Source organism: Ceratosolen solmsi, unplaced genomic scaffold (genome assembly GCF_000503995.2).
Source record: "Ceratosolen solmsi marchali unplaced genomic scaffold, CerSol_1.0 scaffold7, whole genome shotgun sequence".
Classification (NCBI taxonomy): Eukaryota; Metazoa; Arthropoda; class Insecta; order Hymenoptera; family Agaonidae; genus Ceratosolen; species Ceratosolen solmsi.
The window spans coordinates 5,866,219-5,887,130 of record NW_011948413.1 but is presented as its reverse complement, the minus strand read 5'-3'; positions in this window follow the sequence as shown (position 1 = coordinate 5,887,130).

The window sequence follows — 20,912 nt, the reverse complement described above, 5'->3', positions numbered from 1 at the left end:
ACTTCCATCTCTTATTCCTCTCCTCGTTCTCCCCGCGCTCTTCTTTTCGCCCTTTCTCCCTTCTCCGCGCCACACCGCACGTGTATCCGCTCCTTCCCCACAGTCTAGACACTAAAGTACAGCATATATTTACTTTTCCCTCGACCGGCCCTTTTCGCTATTTCTATTTTGCAATCACTGCCTTTCCTTTCCGGCAATTCCTCTCTCCCCGAGAGCAAGTATTTTTCTACATTCAAACCCTAAGGATACACAATTTGTGAAGAATATTTCTAAAATATTTCTTACGTTAAAGCTGTCGTGGAGAAACTGCGGTTGTTCCACGTAGCCGATCATGTAAGCGTTTCGCTTTTCCTTATGCCTTTTATAAAAGGCGCATTAAAATTCTGTAACGTAATAAGGCGGAAATTAATAATCAATGATAAGCGAGGTCACTTGGCCTATCTAACCTTTTTCCTAATAATGCTCGTGAAAAATCGCAAAATCCGAGTGGGAAAACATGTCGGTGATGGCCGCGCTACGAATACGAGTCACACAACAATTAAAAGTCTTCGCTCTATAAGAACGTCGCCAGAAAATTGCTTTCCTATCTAGTTACGCGAGCGCGCCAGTCCCTGTGTACTTTCTCTATCTCTCACCCCCCCCCCTCTCTCTCTCTCTCCCCCCCCCCCCTCTATATATATATATATATATATATATATATATATATATATATCTCCATCTCTCTCTCTTTGTCTAATGACAATACGCGCTATACTGTACGAAGTCGTACATGTATGATGTGCATAAAGATTGAATAAAAATGTAAGTGTGCATGCCCGGGCAATCGGTACGATTTTCACTCTCATTTTTTTTTTTTCGGCCAAACTGCGTTCACCTCGACGCTCCTCACGGGGAATACGACGAGTCTTCCGTTTCGCTCGGCGGCCACTCTTTGGGCCTCTGTGCGCGAAACGCGACACACACACACACACACACACACAGGAACACGACAATGCACTGCCGCCCCATACGTATGTGTGCGGGCACAGCAGCTGCGGCCCTGGCGTCTACGAAGGCCCTCGCTCACATTGCCTTCTTCTCTGTGGGAAATACACGTGCTCGCTATTCACACACGCGCGTCCGTTCAGTTTGCGCGAGCGCGCGCCCACACAATGCGCGAGGAGCCGCCGAAAAGGCCCCGAGGCCTCGGTTCCGAAGACGATGTCGGCCCGTCTGTGATCGCCTCGCCTCCGGACGCGAGAGCCCCATGCACCAAACCGAGGGCTAACAGGCGCGCCGGCATTCCCAAGTTTTGGCTGCTTTTCCTTCAGCCTTGTTTAAGTAGAGGCTGCTTTTTTCCCACCTACCTACCTCCTACTCCTCAGCCACTCTCCCATCCTCCTGCCCCCTCCCCTCTTGACCCTACCACCGTCGCTCGCCCACTCCCTCACCGTACCTCTCTTTCTCCTCGCCTTTCTATCTCGCATAACCATTGACAATGTTTGCCGAAGTGTGCCCAGGTAGACAATCTTACGTGGGGTTTTTAAAGATATTTACCTCGGTGAGTCTCGGCTTCTATTTTCCAAAGGATGTTACCGAGTCTTTTCTCGCTGGAAAGGACTGTCACTACAGTTATAGCCGTATCTCTTCGGTACGCTTCGGTGACAGAGACTTGATTGCATTATTAATGCGCGAAACAAATACTTGGAAGTTCTAAGAATCCCAAGATTATAAATCGATGTTTTTTGTTGCCGAAATGACAATTCGAATTGAATAAACTGAAGTTATACATGTGAGAATGACAATTGGAATGTCATAAGGCTGGGCTGGCTGTTCGCTCTTCCAATAACATCTGGTAGCTATCTTAATTGTAAATGTAATATGCCAAGGGAAGAAAAAAAAATTTCCCCAATAATATCAAATGTCTTTAATGAAATTGAATTACGAATTGTGATGTGAAAATTGAAAACGACGTTATTCAAGAGTTGTTGCCAAAATCCTCTGCAAATCTCCTAACAAATCTGAAGCTTAAGTGACTTGGCTAACCATCTATTGCTACTGTAAACAGAACGGGATTTGACAGGTGACTACTAGACTGTGACGGTCGCATGCTCCTAATCACATGATTGCCTTGTTTCATGAAATCTATCGGAATTAACTAACAATTAAATTTATATCATATGTGACATCTTTTCAAAATAAAAATTTTACTGAAATTATCTAACAACACTTTATATAATATAAAATTTTATTAAGAAAGAACAACGATTGTAATAAATATTAAAAAAAAAAAAAAAAAAACAACATAATTCCAAAAACAACAAGACTTTAAATTATTTTAAAATAATATAATAAGAAAGTATACCAACTGTATTATTTCATAAAAACTTAAAATTCGAAACGATCGCAAATTTAAAATGAAATATTCATACGTTACCACATTTCTTTTTTCAATGCTGGCTGTAGAACTAGCATTATTGACTTTGAATTTTTTAAATAACGTTAAAAAAAAAATTAAAAATTAAAAAAAAAAAAACCATATATTATGTACAAAAAGTCGTACGGAAATTATTCGCTAGCACCGAAAAACTACAATATGATTGGCCTCACTTAAATTCATGCTCATCGAGTAATGCTCAAGTCCTTGGGCAATAATTGCACGTTCATTGCTGTGATTTAAACAACACTGATTACCTTCTGAAACGTGCCATGCGCGGAATAATACGTCCACAAAACTCTGGCAACGCGGCCGCGTGATGATCATGCGAAAGATGTTTTCTCATTTTCCCTATGACGCAAGTATTATATATACAATATACTCGGTCATCCCCACCCACGTTCAGCATCAGTCACCATACAATAATGATAACAACGATTACAAAGAAAGAAAAATGCGCAAGTATAATAATAGAGAGAATTTACTTTGGTATACTCCCGCATATTGGCGTGAAAGATTCATTTAACGCACTCATTATTGCTTATATAAAAGTGCCGACTACTGTAGTAACGGAGCGAGAGAAAAGAGAGAGAGAAAAACCCCCCGGGCTGACGTCATCTACGCGTCGCTACCCCTTAACTTGCATGCTGAATATGCTTCCCTATTCCCATCGACGGTCGACCTAACCTTCAACGATCCCCCGATTCTCTTTCTCTCTTTTTCCCTCTTAACATCCCCTTCTGGCTGGTTAGAGAAACCTTTTTCTCTCTCGCAAAACGGCATTACTCGCCTCTGTCCTTCTCTGTCTCTCTTCCCTTCCAATACGTTCCCGCTGTCGTCTGAATATTCATCCTACTTCTCTCTCTCTCTCTCTCTCTCTCTCTCTCTCTCTCTCCATGTGGCTTTCTCCCCTTGTTACACAGTCTTTCTCTCTTACTTGCGCACTGTGATTCAGAGTCGCACCATCCCGCAGTGCACGACGACGACCCTTCTGTATAGCTTTCTATTCTTAGATGTCAATATTTCGTCAACTACAGCCCGCCCAACACGCAACAATGGCGTATACACCCGAACGACTGGGTGAATATTCGTTTACGCGCTTGTGTATGTAGCACTTTCGCGTGTACGCGCGCGGTGCGGGTTCTCGAAGGATCGAATGTACTTCCACGCATAAGCGTACGTACATGCTCAGCGTCAAGAAGTAACGAGAGAGAGAGAGAGAGAGAGAGAGCGAGAGCGAATGCGAGTATATTTATGTGAGTGCGAAGAGGGGAAGGATATAGGGAGCTCATTCATTAAGTTATGCAGCGACAATCATCGCGCGCGATCGTCTACATATACTATAGTATGTGTGCGCTGTTGGGCAAAGAAGAATACCATTTTTCATTGTATAAGTGCGTCCGTGATGTCGAGTGTGTGCGACCGGAGACGGTGCTGTTATTCCTTTTCGATGGGAAAAAAAAACAGTTCGGTTAACATGGCATTTTTTAAAATTATTGTAACGTTTTTTTATTCACTGGAGGAGAGTGTTTGTTTGTGTATGTATGTGTTCGTGTTCGTGTGCGTGTGCGTGTGCGTGCGTGTGTGTGTGTGTGTGTGAGAGAGAGAGAGAGAGAGAGAGAGAGGAGAAAAAGTGTAATCAAACTCTTACTCAATTAACCATTTGAAATGCAAAATATTTTGTCAGAACATCTTAAGCAATTTTTGCAGCTGAATGATACTGTTCGTGTTTCATTGCAAATTTTTCCCTGTTATGACGACATCCTTTGGAATTATTTATAGTCTAATGATGCCATACTTCATGGAAATCATCGACATGTTCCTAGTTTTCAAACGTATTGTGAAGAATTATAGACGTGCTATAAAAGTATCTTTAAACGCGAATTGTCGCTGTATTTCAGTTATGCTTTCCGTCTTCATAATAAATATTTCCATCTTTTCAATACAATTTTGTAAAAAATGTTCATTTATTAACTAAAATCAATATTCAATTATTAAGTATTTTATCCTTACAAATATATTATGTAATGAAAAATATTAGAAGAAAAGAAAAAAGAATATACATTTTTATGTTTTCTTCAATTCATAGTGTATATAAAGATTACGGCAGAATAATTTCATTTTTAAAGATTGAACTCATAATATAGTCAATAAAAATTGAGTACTAAATGCATTTACCAGAAAATTTAATTATATTGATCTTCTTAGTATTGGTGAAAGAGAGAAATATCGTATTCTTTACATGCATGTTTATACTTAAGTGTCGTATTTTAAAGCCTACGACACGACAGAATAAAAAAGATTAGATTAACAATAGGTAATTTTATGAAAAGGAAACTAATTTTTTTTACAATGAAGGATGATTAAAGCGAACGCAACAACATATTCGTGCCGGTGCATCTTCGGCCATTCGGAAGATATTATATATTTCAAAGGATGCTAATATTAATTTCCTGCAAAATTGCAAAGAACTAAAAAACAAAGAAATAAAGAATAATGTCGAGGTAAGTAAAGCTTACGATACAAAATGACGATGAACGATGTCGAATCGAAAAAATTCCAAGAATGTATAACATTGTTGTATTGGAATCAATTAAATCGGATTATATTAGTATCCAGTACCTCTCCCTCACGGGTTTAAGATGCGCTCGCGTATACATGTATTTGTGTGTGCCTGAGAATGAGAGAGAGAGAGAGAGAGAGAGAGAGAGAGAGAGAACCAATTCACAAATGGATCTTAGCGTTGCAGTATATACGGATACGTTATACGTCGACGTCTGCGATCAGCAATAAATAGAAAAATTATTTCAGCGGTATTATCTAACTCATTCTCCGTGGTTGCCCTGCTCGACCCCTCCACTTGCTACCCGCCCCCGCCCCTCGCCAATACCGATGTCGTCCCCACCACACCTACAGCACACGCTTCTTTCGCAGAAATGCGAGGAGCGCCTGAATGTCGCGGAGTCTCGAGGCCATACGTGACAAAGAGGGCAGATCATGCGAATCGATGTTTTTTTCTTAAAACGCTCAGCAGTCGCTGAGGCGACGATAGGAAGCGACCGGCCTGTCGACTAATAAGGAAATAATGATCGACGCGTCTCTCTCTCTCTCTCTCTCTCTGGATATAAACCTACTACTCGAGCCAGATTTCATTGATACTCGCGATTTAAAATTAACTGCAGAAACGATGGCTGCATCTCGACAAAATTAAAACAAAAAGACAAAAAGTCTTCCTCCGCGACATGGTCGTCAACTCCACCAATATTATTGTTTACGTCGCGAATCGCGCGCCTCGAAGAATTATGTTCAATCATGTGGGCAGACGGCGGCTTAGCTCGGAAAGATGCATGACCTACCGCACTCGATGACGACTTCTAATTGAAAATGAAGAAAATTCGCTTTTTATATAATAATTTACTGGAGCAAGTTGCGCATTCAACGGCCCTCGGCTACTGCAGCCGGCCGTACATTACTCGACAAGGTTTTTAAAGCGAGTGAGCGAATACGCGCGCGCGCCCACCGTACATAGCATTCATTGCTGGCGCATACATTAATTGTTGTCGATTTTCCCGTTCGCTCGTTTTCTTTGTTGTTTGCTCTCTCAACTGTACATAAAGGTGTTGTCGATAATTTAACCTGAAACTTGGCCCGATCGTACCGATCGCCCCGTCGAACGCTCATAAATTTCAAATCTGCACGAATACCAAAGATTCTTTTTTATTGGAGCCGATTATACGCGTAAGGTCGGTACGACAGAAGCCGCAGTTTTGTTCGATATTACACGTATCCTCAACATTGACGATTCTTTCCCCTTATCCATCACACTATCACCAACCAATCTCGCTTATTAATTATGTTATTATTATGTTCAATAACGAGGCTTTACAGTAAATATTTGCTAGGTTTAATATTTTTGTATTATACCATTATAACATGAATTTTTTTAGGCTTAACCTTAAAGTAACTGAATATCGCTGCTTACATTGAATTATTCGCAAGGCTGAACTTGTCTGCCATTGGGAAAGGGAATTAATATTCAAATTAAAACAAATTGACCTCCCCCGCCACCGGCTTCCCCCTACTCCACCCGCCGCCGTATTATTACGTTCAAAACAAAGAGCCTTCGAAATCTTCGTTTGCAAACAAGAAAACTCTGGCAAATATTGAATTAAGCAAATGGACATTTTCCTTTCTTTTTTTTTTTTTATCGGAGAGCCAATGATCGGGGGATAATGCTCTTGAGCTACCCGTCAACCGTTTAATATAAAACGACGCGCCATCATCGGACGAAGAGCGAAAAGGAAAAAATAATACCAGCGCAAGCGTTTACGAAAAGAAGCAGAGGAAGCAGAGGAAGCAGAGGAAGAAGAGGAATAAAAAGGATCGCTCTCCCAGCAAGGAATCATAAGTAGTAAATTTCGCACGATTGCGAAAGCCATTGTTGTATCGCTCGGCATTTGCATACACAGACGTGCGCGCGTGTACATTCGCGTTCTCATAACACACGCTGGGTCGAAGTGCGCTCAGCCTTGAAAAACTTAATCATCATGGTGTCTCGGTCTGCATTCTTCGAGAACCGGAACGCGTGTGGTGGCGCGGCGTACACGCGACGCGAAATGTCGATGTATAAATAAGCGATCGAAAATTCGCGAAAAAGGATCTCCTTAGGAATTCGGAGTTTGGAAGGAAGCGGAAAGAACGAGAGGACATGGGAAAAAAAAAAAGAAATGAGGAAGAGTGTCAAAGTGGTGGCGGGAGCCGAACGGGCAGTGGACGGGAATATGCGGGAGGGGAGAGGGCTGATGTAAGGAGTATTAATAATGATGTCAGCGTTGGAATATTACGCAAAACGGTAATCTTATCGTTAGCTCTAAGCGATAACGGTATCTCGGACGACGAGAAGAACAATATCGCCCTTATGTATGAAAACGGACTCAATGGGATTGGCCGACCTACGTAATGTAGAGCCATTGTCGTTCTCTTTCTCCCCCCCCCGCCCCGTTGACACATACACGAGCGCACGGGAGCAGGCACTCACACACGTACCATACACAAAAACGAACGCGCGCACAGAGAGAAAGAGAGAGAGAGGGAGAGAGAGAGAGTCTGCTTTGCTTCTTTCCTTTTCTACCAGTCTTTTCATTCCAAACCTCGTCGCCGCCGTCATCGTCGTCGTGGCGACGTCGTTATCCTTCCAGAACCTCGCTCGCATTTCTCACGCTTTTGTACCAATATCGACGCTCGCTCTCTCTCTCTCTCTCTCTCTCTCTCTCTCTCTCTCTCTCGTATTCTCCTGTATTTCTACCTGTATGCTCACCGTTCCCCTCACACTTACTTGCTTGCTTTCTCTCTCTCTCTCTCTCTCTCTCTCTCTCTCTCTCTCTTTCTCCGCTACATTCTCTTTTTTACCTTCTTCCGTTTCTACCGTTTTTTACATTCTTTCCCCTCTCGTCTTGTTCACCTCTTCACCGCCCTGCATGCCGCCAGACCCTTATATCGTACTTTTACTTCTGAAGTACTACATTACAGAATTTATGGATATATTTGAAAGAGTGGATAAAAAGTCCGATTAGTTAATAACAAATGACAATGATGTGCTGAACTTAGTATGAAAATATTATAAATAATCATAATTTAAACGTATTGAGATTAATATCACTAGGGTTATATTACTATCGTTTTAGGATGCTATTAAGAAATACAAAGGAAATAACGTTTTCTTATACCTACTACATATATATATATATAAATTTTTTTAACGTATTGTATATATAATGTTCTGTTTTAAACTGAAATGAATATAAATGCCACAATTGTCCTTTTTTAATTTTTTTGTTATTTAAACAGTAAAAACAAAGCTAATTCTCGCGTATAAATAATATTGATTTTTCTTAAATAGTATTTATTAAATCTTTGTTAATATATTATTTTAGGATAATTAAAATACTAGTACAAGTTTTAAATTTTCTTCTAAACTCAATCACAATAATTATCAATTTTCATAAACAGTATATGAAAATTATTACAAAGGATACAATTAATTTGTTATTTACAGTAGAGCAGCGTTGAAGTAATATTGAAATAACTTTTTTTTTTTTGTCGTGTGGCAGAGTTGGATAAATGGAATAAATTCACCTTACCCATATTTTCATATTCTCACTTAGTATATTTCTATGTGGATATTTCAAATGTACAATATACGTAAGCCGTTTAAAAAATGCTTTATCGTGAAAATTGATGATATTTTACGTTTTTATTTAATAGTTTATTTATCGCGCATAAAAGCTTTGAACTATCCAAAATAATTTGTAACACATTATCACGAAAACAATTGAATAATTCATTGTTGGATCAATGTTGGATATTGGTACAGTAAATTATTATTTATTTTATGCACATCATAGTTAATAATATTGTGTCAATTGCTAATAAATCTAGTTTGATTTTTTAAATTTATTTAAAGCAATCCAAAGCCTAGTGTACTTGTATATTGAGAATGATTGATAGACAGTAATGGTACAGGCTTATTTTTTTTCTTCTAAAATAATTAATCACTTATAAATTTTATTAAAATATTTATTTATCATGCTAATGATACTGGCATAAGTTTAGCGCATGTAATATTTATTTCCAATACCATAATGCCGATAATGAGATAGATTTATTGCATAAAATATAATTGTTACTAATTTTCAGGGCTGTGAATAATCGACGACTGCTTTAGAAATTTATCATTGCAAGTGCAATTTTCAAATATTCTTCATATTATTGCTGCTATTTATACAATAATTATTATTACGTATATGTTATCTATATATATAAAGTTTTATTCTGCTGTTTACAACAATTTAAATCGATTTATCAAGTGTGGAATAAATTATACTACCGTAACTAGAAGAAGAATTAAATATTTTTCTTTTTATATAAATAATGTATAAAATATGTAATGTAATATGATTTGACGTGAGATTTAAGTTTCCTAAGCAATTTAAAAGTAAATTTCTTAATTGTATCGCAAAGTACAACGCATTTTTTTTTTTGCCCCATTTAATTTCAAATGGGCGTTAAATCTTTTTGTGAGATCATTCCCCCTGGAAGATGCTCCAGCCGTATAAGCAATAATTTCCATTCATTTCAAAGCACAAGTAAATAGCACTTTTCGACATTTTAAATAACCCAGTGATCAATAATAAATTTGCTTTTTTATCACCAGACTGGACTCACGTGTGCTGTACGAATAAATATTCTACGTAGAATCACAATTACCTAATATATGTAACAAATAAGAGCCTGAAGTAATTGCATATGTAGATGATATAATATACCAGAGTTCGATTAACCAGCCATATTATTGGTTCGTTCGTCGCCGGCTACATACGACAAATCGAGTGCCGAACGAAAACTGAAAATAGGAATATAGACGGATATCCCGAGTGCACTAAAGTCGGTTTCCAAAGTCCAGTCCTCTGACATTTGTGTCGTTAAAGTTCGTGCCTTGAGAATAACGAAGCTAACGATGAATTCCATGCCCCTTCTCCTTCTACGACTTTGGCCAGCGCCCTCCGCTCAGCCTAATGCCGATTCGCAAGAGAGGCAGAAAAGCGATCGGCTTCCTCTTCTTAATGCGTAAGTCTTGAAGCCGGAAGTGCACCTAGTGAGAACAGCCAATGAAGTACGTAAACGCAGTAACAGCAGCTGCAGCAGCAGCAGCAGCAGCAGCAGCAGCAACAGCAGCAACAGCAGCAATAGCAACAGCAACAGCGGTGGTAGCAGCAGCAGTGATGGCTATGACGACGACGACGACGACGACGACGACGACGACGACGACGACGACGAAGACGACGACGACGCAAATGACGATAAAATACGAAACTGTCACGATTTGTGGTGGGCGGTAAAGCGAATATGCTGGTCGGCAGGGGCGACGAGAGGGAGGCAAGGGGATCAAACCGCTCTCACCTTCCGTTTACGCACGTGCCAAGAGGCACCGGTCGACTCCTTCTGCGCACACACCCGTTTCTACAAAGGCCATTCGAGCGTTGACTTACCGCGCAACGCCGCGTTTTTTTAAATTCCCCACCGGCTGGGGCGGAACGAAGGTATCTATCTATCTATCTATCTAGGTTTCTTCCTGCCTTCTTAAACTATACAACTTTCACAGTATTCGTCATTCTATATTGTGAATTGCGGGGAAATGCGGGATACGGAGATAAAGAAAGAAGATCAAGGACTTGTATTTCGATAAGAAGAGGCTTGCGGCTCGTGCATATTCAATGCCTTTTCTCGAATCTTTATCAGCGCGAACGTCAGTGACTGACTCGCTCGGCTCGTTCTTCACCTCCTTAGCGTCGTGGTTTTCCTTTTCTCCGCGTTTCTCTCCTTTATTATTCTCGGTACTCGGTAGGATCGATGATTTAACGACATAGCTAGCTTTGCGGATCATAGGTGCGTAAGCCAATTGGGAAGAAGCAGATTTACTACTGCTTGCCTCTCCTCCTCAACTTATTTCTCGTTTCATATAGTCTGGCCTAACCTTCTTGACGCATACAACGTGTATGAGAGAGATAGATAGAGAGAGAGAGAGATAGAGAGAGAGAGAGAGAGAGAGAGAGAGAAAGAAAGAGAGAGAGAGAGAGAGTTGGAGAGAGACAAACGTCGAGTTTTTTTTTTTACACGAGATATAGTATTTGCTCGACATTTGGTTCTCTCCCCAGTCCAACATTTTTTAACTTTAGTCCACCTGTGGTCTCTGCAAGTATTACTGTAATTGCGTCGGTGATTGGGGTTTATCGCGACTGCCAGATAAGTTTATCATGCGCGATTGCACCACAGAAAGAATTGCAATACTGTACTTATCGTCAAGCGATTATCGCAAAAATGCAAATTCATGAGATTACACATTATATCTCGTGGTACAATAGACTTTGTCCGAGGGAGGGGGTGGGTAAGCTCGCTCTCGCTCCATAAGGAGAGAAAAATAATATTCTATTTCGGGAATTTGCACTTGATCGGTGTGGATCGGGCAAAGAATATAAAACAGAAATGAAGGAAACTCGAGCGTTGACGATGAGTCACTAGCGCGATGATGACGACGAATTTGATATGACATTACGCTCCAGGATGATAGCGATCGGCGATACTCGCTGAATTTGGCGAAAAGCAAACATACAAAAGCTATGGGCCGAACGCCCCCCCCCCCACCCACCCACCCACCTCACCGTCGGGGCAGTGGAAGGAGAGGAGGCGAATACGCGAGCGAGTAAGAGAGCCAACGCCACGTCGTAATCTCAACTCGGTTATTTCGGAGGCGAATCGGTATTCCTGGTGCGCGGTTATTTTAGTACCGTCCGGGGGGTCGGGGTCGGGGGACGGGAACGGGTACGGGGACAGGAACGAGCACGGGAACGGGAACGGGAACGGGAACGGGGACGGGGACGGGGACGGGAACGGGGTCGGGGTCGGGGTCGGGGGAATGGGGCAGGCAGCTAGAGGAAGGGGGAGGAGGGGACTTATCGGAACTCGCGTGCGCTTGAAAGTGACGGGGGCCAGTTAACGGCGCGGCGATCGTCTGACCGCTCTCGTTGGGGTCAACGCTTTATCGCCATCGCGGGAAATTCAAAGCGAAGTCCGACCAAAGTGGCGCACACGCTCCAATTACGAATTTGTACTCACTGGGGAGGTGTACGTGCGGTGCGCTGCGACTCGACTTGGTCTATCAATTTCCCCGTTGCCGTTGCCGTTGGCGTTGTCGTTGTCGTTGTCGTTGTCGTTTCATCAGCAACGGTAGGAGGACCAGCAACGGCTTTATCAGCAACAGCTACGCCAAACCGGACGAACCGCGTCCTCTCGGTTCTCCAAAACGTCGTCGTAAGCGATTGATGAGGCTGGAGGTGGTACGAGTCCACGGTGCCAGCTACCTCTCCACGATGAAGTGGTCATCGACTTCGGGCGAATGTTCACCCTGACACCGAGACTCGAGTCGCGGCCTTCCTCCTCCCGGCACTGGTAGCAGTTCACGGACCTTCGCCCGGGTCGTACTCGCGCACAGTACCGAGCGGCTCAAGGCCCCGCGAACGTTAGACACTGCACTGGCGACGGGGTTGCGTTAGCCCGAGGGGGGTTCTCGTGGTAAGCGGGTTGCCTCTGCTGCGAGACGAGGACACGTCCTACTAGGCAGCCGTGGGGCTCGATTACGGCTCGATTACGGCTCGATTACGGCTCGATTACGGCTCGACTGCGGCTCGGTTACGGCCGCCGTAGGATTCGCGGCCCGATTGACGACGGCCTACCGCTGCTCACGGAACGAACGCGCGGCGCTTCGTCGGACTGGTGGCCGGAAGAAACGTCAAAACGCGCGCGTTTCACTCGGCCGAGCCCCACCACCGCCGAGGGCCACTGCGGCCGCGGCGCTCGGCCCGCTATTTTCTCTCGCTCTTGCTCTCGCCCTCGCCCCGGTCACTCACTCCCTCTCACTCGCGCTCGCGCGCTCTCCTTTCTTCGTCACGACCCGTGCGCCCCACCACTGCCCCCACCGAGTCGCACGCGCGCGCCTCGCCCCTTCCCACGCTCGGCTCTGCGCCGCTGCGCCGCTGCGCCTCCTCACCTCCTCACCATCTCGCTACCACGACGTTACCCCGGCCCCTCGATCCACCCTCGGACCACTCTTTCGGGCTGGCAGTGCGCCGTCGTTGCTGCCGCCACCGCCACCGTCGCCCCGTCCTCCCCTTCCACTTGCCCCTTGTCCACCCCACTCAGCGTGATGTGAAGCGCGCGCGCGCGCGCGCGCACGTGCGAGTCGGGTCGCGTCGGAGGGGCGAACGGATCGCCCTGGAGAGGGAAGGAGAGCGTCACTACCAACGGATACGAGGAAGAGACAGCGAGAGAGCGAGACCGAATGCGTATACGTGAGTGAGTGAGATACGAGCGAGAAGGAGTGTGATGGAGATAGAGCGATAGAGCTGTAGTGAGGGAGTAAGGAAGAGCGCGTGTGCTGCCGTTGGTCGACGACGGGTTCGGGGGACGGTGGGACGACGGGATCCAGCGGCGGCAGGGGAGTTGAACGATAGCGGGGGCGCGTTGCAGGCGGAGAGGAGCAGAACGAGCAAACGAGAGAGAGAGAGAGAGAGAGAGAGAGAGAGAGAGAGAGAGAGTGCACGAGAGAATCCGTGCACACAGACGCAATAGTCCTCTCGCTTGAAGATGTGTTATATACGGTATATCCTCTCCCTCTGGAGGCACACGCGCTCGCGCTCTCGGCACGACACGGCGGCGGCGTTTCTTTCTTCTTGGGTGGAATCCGGCTCTCCATATATCTACCCGCCCTACCCCACCCCCTCGCAATATCGTTCGCTATCTCGCTCGCTCTCACGCACCGAAACAGTATTCTCAAGCCTCCCTCCCCCCTATTCCCCCGCCCAGCTCATTCGCCCAGCGGAGCGCTCTTGTAACACGGGTGACTTCTCTCTCTCGCTTTCGACCTCGCCCCTACCTCTGGTTGCTCGGCGTTCCGTGTATGCATGCGCGCGTATGCGCTCGCCTTTATTTATACACCCAACGGTCGTGTCGGCGCGCTACTGCCAGACTGCTAGTGAAGTTGAAACGAGAGAAAGAGAGAGAGAGAACAAGTACGAGGGAGAGGTAGTGAGCGCTCACAGGCGTCCTTTAGTCCATCATTTGGCAGCAACAAACCGACTTATTGTCGGGGATCGGCCGCCGCCACCACCGCCGCCGTCGCCGCCACCGCCGTCACCGCGTCGCTACTCGCGCCTCTCGCCGATCGAAATTATTTTCTCTGCCCTCGCCACCCCTCGTGCATTCATTCTTTCTCACTCCATCTCCTCCCATACTCACGCTCTCCTTCAGCTTCTGATGCACGCACTATATATATATATATATATATATATACATATTTACAAACACCATTCCGAAATGTGCATTCTCCCGATGTCGTGTGTATAACCGTGCATACGCACTCACGTAGGCGTCTATAATGCACTATATGCGCTCACACATGCGCGCTCTTCTCTCGCTCTCTCTCTCTCTCTCTCTCTCTCTCTCTCTCTCTCTCTCACTGCGGGTGCGTGCATGTGTCTGTATAAATATGTTTATATATATATATATATATATATATATACATATGGTTATGCGCTAAGGCATGAGTGTGTATAGAGAGCAGGAAAAGTCCGGCGATAAAAACGAATCCCAAGACCATGTCTATCGTTTATAGATCGGATCGCAAGGGCTCGACGCCTGCTGTGCACTTTTTCCTTCTCCCAACGATCTCGCTTCTCGTTCTCATGATCTACAGCTGCCCCGTGACCAAAGTACGTAGTAAGTCGTTCGCGCGATAATATGCACGTTAACCCAATGTTGGTACAATATACAACACGGGGTGGACCTCGTCTTTTCTATTTTAATCTTTATTTTTATTCTTTTCAAGCTCGGGGCCACTCGTGCCCGAAGGTCGAGCTCAAAAGATAACTCGGAATTTTCGGAGCATCGATTCGACACCTGTTGGAATGCAATTTTTCGATGACTCCGCTGATTGCTGGACTGAAATACTCCTTCGATAACCACTTTGGTCTTTTTTTATCTCAAAAATCATCACGGGATGGTGAGCGAAGAGGGGGAGGGGAGATAAATAGATAGATAGATAGATAGATAGATAGAGAGAGAGAGAGAGAGAGAGAGAGAGAGAGAGAGAGAGAGAGAGAGAATTGAAATTGCCTTGACCCTTGACGACATGCTTGGTAATTGTACTGAAACATACTGTTTATTTCTGCGAGATAAAAATTGTATCCGAGTATTTCACTGTCGAGTACAAACATACCTTTAAAGCTTTAAAAGTACCGTTTAATCGTTTCGCCGCTTCCTCCTCGGAACTCAAATTCAAGAGAACAATCGAATCGTTAAACGTATCGCGTTAACGTTATAAATAGCCAATAACAGACCTTTAACAAATCGTGGAAACTCTATTTTTCATGCTCTCCTGACTATTGCTCTTAAATAAAATAGAAAAAAAGAGAGAGAAAAATATGCCAAGAAAGTGCACGAGACAAAGCTACACATATAAGTCTCTTCTCTTCGCGAGCTTGTCGATAAGTCGCGCGAGTGGGTGTATCGATCGATTCGGGTAATGAAGACCAAGGAAAAACGTCTACATACAGTCATCCGTCTAAATAAAAGAGAGAAAGTGGGGTAAGAAAGGAGGCGAATGTCCAAGGGAGAATTCACATTTGCGCTTCATCTTTCGTGAGATGAGCAGTAGCTTGGCTAGCAGCGTATGGCGTAGTATTTTTTCCTCCTACTTTCCCGCACGTATTTCGATAAAGCCCGAGCAAACGGAAAGACGAACCCCGCATAGTCAAGGGTGACGGCGGCTGTAGTCGGATGAGGCTGGCGGGGTACGGGAGGCGAGACGCAGACAAAGAGAAAAATCGAGTAAGAGGGTGAGAGGAGACAGAGACAGGGCGAGAGAGAACGAGAGAGAGAGAGAGAGAGAGAGAGAGAGAGAGAGAGAGAGAGAGAGAGATAATGAGAGAATAAGAGAATAAGAGAATGAGTGAGCGAGCGAGAGGGGGGCCTAAAGATCGGCAGGAAGAGAAGGAAGGATCGGCTGCGCGCGCTGCCGCCACCGTCGCTGCCACCGTCACCGCCGTCGCCGCCACGCCACCGCCACCGTCTCCGCCACCGTCTCCGCCACCGTCTCCGCCACCGCCACCGCCACCGCCACCGCCGCCGCCGCCGCCGCCGCCGCCGCCACTGCCGCCACTGCCGCTGCTTCGCTCGCATAATGCGCCTCCGGAGTCCTTTTAAAGAGGCGCTCGGTCCTTCCTGGTATTAGAGGCTGCAAGGCCCGCGGGGACTTTTCGAAAAACATCGGTCGTACCGAAGATGCGTAAGCGCATCGATTCGTGGAGAGAGGAGACCGGAGGCCGACGAAAGAAGACGAATTTTCTTTCTTCCTGACGAATTCGTCGCCCGGAAACGCCTCCGATGCTCGGCTACATGCTCGCGGCCAACTTTTTCTGATTCCTCGCGTCTAACCCGTAAAAACTTGGTTCCCCAATCATGCCCCTGCCATCGATTTCGAAAATCTTATAATAATGCATCGTCGATCGATGGCTAACACATTGCGTATTATTTATGAGAAAATCTTTCCATACTCGTTCTCGGTATCGTAAAAACAGAATATTAATGGATTGTTTTACGACGCGCGTACAGCCTTTCATTTCTATATTCAAAATATATGTGCTGATAAATATAAGCGTGCGCCTTGAATTATAGCCTCTTCGCAGTCAAGTATTAGACGACAAAAGATTTTAGCCCGATTTCATCGTGTGCGATTACTTTATTTCTTTCATTCCGTTATTTCCATTTTCTTTTCCAAGAGGATGATGATTCCCTTACAAAAATCCCACTAAATGTCTAGCATATATATATATATATATATATGTGTGCGTGTGCGTGTGCGTGTGTGCGTGTCTGCGTGTGTGCGTGTGCGCGTGTGTGTGTGTGTCCGTATAAATTAACTATTTCGTATCGAACGGACGATAGCACCCGGAGTCATGTGCATAATGGCATATTGCGAAAATACGCGTTAAAGCGTCCTATGTTTCAGGAAAATAATTTTTATCATATCTTGAAACGTTTGAGATTTCTTTTTATTCGTTTTAAGAAAATAATTCACAGATAAATCCTTATCTGCTATTGCACGAGCTTTAATTTAAATGACGATAATAAACGAAAATAAAGTAGAAATGTTATTAATATTGTCATTTTCACGCTTTCAATTGGTAGAAGGGACTTTTTATATGCTGATTTTTGCTTTTAAATAGGACTCATTAATCCTAGTAACGGACTGTAAACAGTTAAAAAATATTTGGTCACAGTTTTGAGAGCATTCATTAATCGCTTCCTGGAAGTATCAAGAATATTTAACTCCTCCACTTCTTCCGTTATACACACTTATGTGCATACCATCGTGATAAATCACGAATATTCAGAAGAAAAAAAAAGAAGATCCTGTGCAAGGGACATTTAATATTTAGCATACATGAGTATTAAATCAGTTATTTTACTCAATTTTGACCAGCAAATTACTAACAAAATCAGAAGGCTAATTATCGATATACGATAACTACGCGTTCTAAAAGTATGACAAATATAATACAATCAAGATAATTAATTGTGATTTATTGCATTAACGTGACACATTAAACTAAAGGGAAATACTTTTGACATTGTTAAGGAAAGAACGTATAAGTCGAGTCGCTTCCAGACGATAGAATTGAGCTTCGTTTAAATTTTATTTAAACATGTTTTGTGTCGTCTAATATTACGTAGGAAGTCTTTTCAATTGTAACAATCACCACACGCATTAACGAGTGTTTGAAACGTGAAATTCTATAATATACAATTTAAAATGTCTTGAAAATTAAAAATGAAAAAATGTAATATACTGAAATTCTAATACAATTAATAAGTGTATCGTATTAAAAATAATTCGCCTCTTCAAACTTTCACGTCCAAATCATTTCAAATATCGAAATTTTATATATATAAATAAAGTAAATTTCACAATTGTAAATAACGATAGTATAGCAGTTGATAATAATTATATTATTTATAAAATTTTGCCTTATTTGAAATATTTATTGCAAAATTTGAAATTTATTGCATTTTAATTGAATATTAATAGGTTTTATAGTTTATAATATTTTGAGCTTATATTATATGCCTCGAAATATTTCAAATTTACGAATAAATAAGAAAATAATGCCTATCAGGCAAATGCAAAAATGTTCCATTCGTATAAACTTTTAGTAAACAATTTATTTTATTTCTCTATTATGTCCATAAAATTTACGCCGTTCGTATGAGCGATTAAAAAATTAGTAATTATATTAAATTTTAATAATTATTTAATTACGAATTCATGAAAAATAATGTATATGTTTTAAAATAGCATCTCTATGTATATCAATTCGAGTGAGTCTATAATATCTGATACTAAAATAAGGAAAAATAATTTGATACTTTAGCTTCTTACATTACTATTATTTAAACAATATAAGAAAAAAAAGAAAGAAAAAAAAAAAATTTGATAAATTAAAAAACTCGTATTAATGACTTTAAATAATATTACATGAAAGTGAATTTGAAACATGTATACATTTACTTTTCAAACGAAGCTATCTCTTAATGAATTCTTTTAACTACCTGTAATTATTCAAAATTCGTGAATTTTTCTACTACTATTATATCGACTATTCAGCTACAAAAACGTCTACAACTTAAAACTGCGATAAAAAAACCGCAAAGTTTTTGTTTTTTGTTTTTTCTTTTTAATCAGTCACATTGTGTTACATAAACGAGCATAAATGGTACAAAAATGATTTTTATAACTAATACTCAGATCGATATCGACGAGATTTTTATATCATGATGGTGGGGTCGATATTTTTTACTTACATCTTCTTCACATTTCGAGTCTTTAGCAAAAAAATATATAATAATTTATTATATATAATTCTTTTACCTCAATATTAATGACAAATTAGGCTAATTTTTCATAAACATTGAATACGTAGCAGCGAATTTTCAATGTTATATTATAGAAAAATTACTCGGTAATGATTTCTGCCTTATCAAATTTTACAGCTGACGGCTGGCAATGTGTTCTAAAATTATAGATATGAAAATATATAAGCAAGCATAAGATAAAAAGCAGCTCAAAGTCTCAAAGACCCCAGAATTCATTCTTTTGGAGCACACGATCGAGCATAACTTTCATCCATTTCCCCACGAATACCACATTACAAATTTTCCTTACTAGTGAGGAAAAAATAAAAAAATAAAAAAATAAAAAAATAAAAAAATAAAAAAAAAACGAAAATGAAATAAAATAAAATAAATAACCAATTAAATTGTATCTAGCAATGAGAAACTTCGGACATGATATGAATAATGTATTTCTTTTTTTTTTTCATTATCTAGATGAATATTTTCATATTCGCGATGAATGTTTGTTTGCCTACACTATCGAGGCTTTCGTATGATAATTATAGTTTGGGATTCGTGGCGGCTAATATTACAAGCCAGCTATCATCAACCAATAGCTTAGAAGCGACAGCCGTTTATGATCGATCTTGGACATTAAGCAGATTTGGCTGTGGTAGGAACTCGGGACGAGTGGGTGAACGCTCGGCATCTTTCATCGCAAGAAGCTCATAACCTCAAATACGACCGGATGTGACCTAAGTTTTCAATACATGGGGGTAGGATTATACGAGCACAAGGACGCGATGCAATAGAAGAGAGTACCATCAACGTCAATCATACGCTTGTAAGGAAATACCTTATTGTATGTGTCCTTTGTGGAATCAATAACTATTTATAGCATAGTTTTACTAATTTAAATTGAATTTTTAGTGAGAACTTTAGCGGTTGAGAGCGCTCGACGATAAGTAATGTAAATATTTTTAGAAAGGGGAGAGGAAATTCATTCGAAAATCGAAAGAAAAGCAAAGATGATCGTTAGTCATCCTTGAAGCTCAATGAACGTAAATATTTAAACATAATCGAGGGCTTGGACATCGCGATCAGATTTTATGGAAATATATATATATATATATATATATATATATATATATACGTAGTTTCGGTTCGTTTGTACGACCGTTTGCTATTTAAGTTTATACCATAAAAGCTCGCGTTATGCCTAGCGTCAATTGCGCCTGTGTGAGTATATATGAAAACATGTTGAAACAATCGCGTGACTATAGTGCAAGAATAAATTTTTTTTTTTTATTTATTTATTTTTGTTTTGTTTTGTTTTGTTTGGTTTGTTTTTGTTTTTGTTTTTGTTTTTGTTTTTGTTTTTGTTTTTTTGTTTTGTTTTTAATGTACATATTTAAATCTTAATGGAAATGGAAACTAAATTGTCCATAAATTTTTCAGATCTGATTTATTTATCGATATTAATATGTCAGTGTATTTATTTATGTGCGAAATTCATTTATATTCATTTGCAACATCTGATTAGGTTGATTTGTTTTTGTTTATTGTTGCAACTTATTATCAACCTAAGTGCGAATGATATTTACGAAAAGTATTTCATCACGTGGCCTTCAGTTTCACGATACGCTCATGTCTTTTATTTTGTTCGCACGTTTCATGCTGTACTTTGCTTTTTGCGTATCGGGCACGAATTCTGATTCTTAAGCATTGCCATATCATTTATTTATTTATTTATTATTTTTATTTTTCGTTAACATTTTATATTGTTTTCATTTAACTGCATTTATACGTTTTTCTATAATTTGTTGTTTTTTTTTTTTTTTTTTTTTTTTTTTTTTTTTTTTTAGATATTAATTCATTATCGCTATCTAGTTTTAACGAGGCGAACTAACTTTATATTTCGGAAATCATTCAACTCACATTAAAAATAAATTATTCCGAATAATAAAATCTACTTTACGTTAATATTTTTAGT